Raw genomic sequence first — 3,704 nt, 5'->3', positions numbered from 1 at the left:
GTCCATCAGGAACCCAGCCCTGGCCCTGGAGGGTGGGCAGTCTGGCTGCTTTGCCTCAGGGAGAGACAAATCTGACCTGCATTTTATTACACTTGTCACCAACGGCGTCGGGTAGTGGAGAGCAAGAGACACTGTTGTCCTCACTCTCCCACTCTCCCCTCATCTCCCTGTCGTCTTAAGTAATGTGAGTAATGCCAAGTCTATTATTCTTAGAAACAGAAAGAATGTCAGAGCTGGAAGGGACTTGGGAGGCTATGTGGCCCACCACCTCCTTCACAGTCTAGTTGGTTCCAGGGAGGGTTCAAGCTGAGCGCTCTGCCCAGGGCCTTGAGGTTTGTAGGTGGCAGGCTGGATCTGGAGGCTCCTTCTGTCCACTGTCTCACATGACTTTTTATTTGTGTATTTATTTCTTTCAGGTCAGGTATGATGGCTGAGAACACAGAGGCGCTCTGGTTCTTTCAGATAAACTTGTTAGGAAGACTTACTGAGCTTAGCCTATGGCAGGCCTGACCTCTGTTGTGGGTGCCGCAAGGAAGACATGGTCCCTGTGGGCATCAAGTCACTTGACTGAAAAATGGGTATTCCCACCCAGGGGTGGGTGAGGCTGGTGCTGAGGGCAGGTGTGAGAGGGGAGAGGCAAGATCTGAAGGCACCACAGACATAGTCCCTATACCCACGTGGCCCTCAGTCTCTGGATTTACAGCACTTCTGACTTCCCTCCTGGAACACTGGTGTTCCCTTCTGTATAATGGGCCTGTATCTGTGACATGTGGTGAAGGGGCTGCTAAAGACTGGGCAGGGCACAGACCTGCCAACCTGTTTCCTGTTGACATGGGGGTTCTTCCAAAGGGAGAGCCTGGGTTCTGGTCCCAGCTCTGTCAGGAGCAAACTCTCAACTCACTGAACTCTAGAGAGAGTTGAGCTGTAGTCAGTGCAGAAACTGCTAGCCCTTGCTTAATGCCTAGAGATGGGCTCTGCCCTCCTCTACTGCCCATCCCTCCCCCTGCTCATACTCACACCACTGGAGAATGTGCCCCTGAGCGAACCCTCCCAGTTCGAAATCTCTGAGTGAGAACCAGTGAGTAGGAGAGAAGCACTCTGCTCCAGGTCCCCCTGTCCTGCCCTCTACCTGCCCTCGGCCCTGGAACACGGTTTCGTCATTCGGGCACTGCTGACATTTGGGGTCTGGTCATTCTTTGTTGTGGGCACTGTCCTGGTCCCAGCACATCATAGAATATTCAGCAGGATCTTTATTCTCTAGCCACTAGATGCTAGCAGTGTCTTTAGACAATATCAAATGTCCCCTGGGGGGCAAACTTGAGAAGTACTGCCCTAAAAGGACAGATAAGCACTTCTTTTTAGGGAATAGGAGACAGAAGGAAGACATATCTTCCATTTCCCCACAGGAAAAAGAAAAAAGCATGAAGCTAAGTGAGACCCAGACTCATGGGGCCTGAGGGACCCTATGATTCAGACACCTTTGTGGGGGCGTCTTCTCTGCCCTACTGTAAGAGAGACACAGAGCAGCCCACTTCTCAGAGTTAGGGGTTGAATTGTGTTCCTCACAACGATGTTGAAGTCCTAACCCCTAAAACCTGTGACTGTGACTTTCTTTGAAATAGGTTCTTTGCTGATGATCAAGTTAAGATGAAGTCATTGGGGGTACATTACTGTCCTTATACACAGGAGAAGTCTGGGCACAGACACAGACTGTGTACACAGGGAGGACAATATGAAGACACAGAGAGAACACCATCTCTAAGCAAAGAATCCCTGAGGCCACCAGAGGTGAGCCAGAGGCCCGGGACAGATTCTCCCTCACAGCTCGCGGAAGAAACCAACTCTTCCCATACCTTCATGTAGGGCATCCAGCCTCCAGAACTGTGAGACCATTGATTTCTGTTGTTTAAGCTACCCAGTTTGTGAAACTTTGTTACAGCAGTCCCCAAACTAATACACTCAGCAAGAAGGACAACAGGATGGGGGAACTGGAGGGGAACTGGTCTGGCTGTGACCAGATTTGAATCAGAGACACGGACAGCTTCAGGGGCTGAGAGAAAAGATGCAGATGCTGATGGGACCCAGACTCATCGTTCAGACCATTCACCAAAAGCCAACACTGTGCCCCCAGGAGCGTGGAAACAGATCACACTTCTAAAATGGAACACTTTGATTGTGCCAATCACCAGAAGTTGTAAAACTACCCCGAAGAATTAACAGCCTCCATACATGCTAACTACATCCATCATAAATTCGCCTTTAGTTTCTGTTATCATATCATTGTCTCTGGGGACCCCTGTCTTGTCATCATTTGCCCTTTATAATTTATTCATCTTGTTCTTGCCTGCATCCTTCCTACTTATCATTCATCTTTACAGTTGTACATAAAATTAGATGGATCCTTCAATGGCAGGACTGTCAGGGAGGGAGATGGGCCTCATCAGGGAGGTCTCCTCGACGGCTGCATAGGGCCTGCCCAAGTCTCCTGTGGGTGTCTGGGTGGAAGCAGTGGGCTGAAGGGGAAGGAGGAACATGGGAGGGAAGGGGGAGAGAGGTGAAAGGACAGACAGGTGAGAGGACCAGAAAAGAGAAGGTCGATGAGAGGGAAAAAGAGAAAGGGGAAAATGCCCAGGGGGAGAGAAGAGGAGAGGAAACAGAGACCCTAAGAGAAGAGAGAAAAAGAAAGAGAAAGAAAGGAAGAGAAAATCTGGCTCAGGAAAAGGGCAGAGGGAGGGAGGGGTAGGAAGAGGGAACACTGAGATAAGGGTGCTAGCGATCCAATTCAGCTCTTGCTTTAAAAAAAAATTTCCCATTTTAACATCTTTCTCGGTGTAAATTCAAAGAAGGTCACATTGAATTTCCATGGAAATGACCCATCCTGAGTCTGGGTGACCTGAGTCGAGAGGTGCAGGGGCAGGGATGTTGCATGTCTGCCTGGCTGACACAAGGATGGGGGTGGGAGCTGCCAGAGAGGAGTGTGGTAGTTTGCTTTGCATTCGAGGGTTGCCAGAGTGAGGATAGAAAAGCCAATTTTTAACTAGTGAATTGGAACTTTAATGTTTACCAAGCAGCTACAGCTCCTACTCCCCCCAGCCACCCCAAAGCCCTCTTCTCATAGCCTCCAGCCCCCTCTGCTAGCTGGACTCAGCTCTTAGGAGCCCTTCCTGCTACCAAATGAGCGCATTGAGGGCCACTGCTTGTCACGTCACCTGTTTTTGTCTAGGTGAAGCCTCTGCCCTGAGACCCTATATTTCCACCTTTGGAAAGAGATGGGTTCTTCCTGTAAGACAATTCTCTGCCAATTCCCAAGGGCTGGAGGAGCTGGCACCAAGCACCGGGGCAGTGGGGGGAGGGGCATTTTACAGAACAAAATTCAAGATGCTTCCTGTGCACACTCAGGCCACAGGGAGCCTTCTGAGTGGCCGTTACTGCCCAAAGTGTGCCCCCTGCTCAGGCAGGCTGGCCACTCTCAGCTTCTGGCCCATCCCGCATGTTGCAACTTTGAGATGTTTCTTGAACCAGTGATCCCATCTGACATACTCATCTTACTCCCAACTCTCTAATCCCACCCCACCCATATCCTGAATGGAAACTTTGAGCAACTAACTCCTGCACTCCATAGATATGAGCAGTGGTGGGCATCCTAGGCTTTGGTAACAGACCCAGTGATCCAGGCACAGCCATTTTGCAATTCTGTGGCCTTG

The 3,704-nt window shown here is 50.3% G+C and overlaps 1 protein-coding gene across 22 annotated transcripts in view; it reads right to left on the bottom strand.

Annotated features, from left to right (window-relative positions):
- CELF4 (CUGBP Elav-like family member 4) overlaps positions 1-3,704 on the bottom strand; it is a 307,083-nt gene that overhangs the window by 224,481 nt on the left and 78,898 nt on the right. The gene's annotated exons all lie outside the window — the stretch shown is intronic.

Source organism: Otolemur garnettii, unplaced genomic scaffold (genome assembly GCF_000181295.1).
Source record: "Otolemur garnettii isolate 467f Iridium unplaced genomic scaffold, OtoGar3 scaffold00012, whole genome shotgun sequence".
NCBI lineage: Eukaryota > Metazoa > Chordata > Mammalia > Primates > Galagidae > Otolemur > Otolemur garnettii.
The sequence above is the reverse complement of the archived record's forward strand: the minus strand, read 5'-3'. Positions and strand labels throughout refer to the sequence as shown.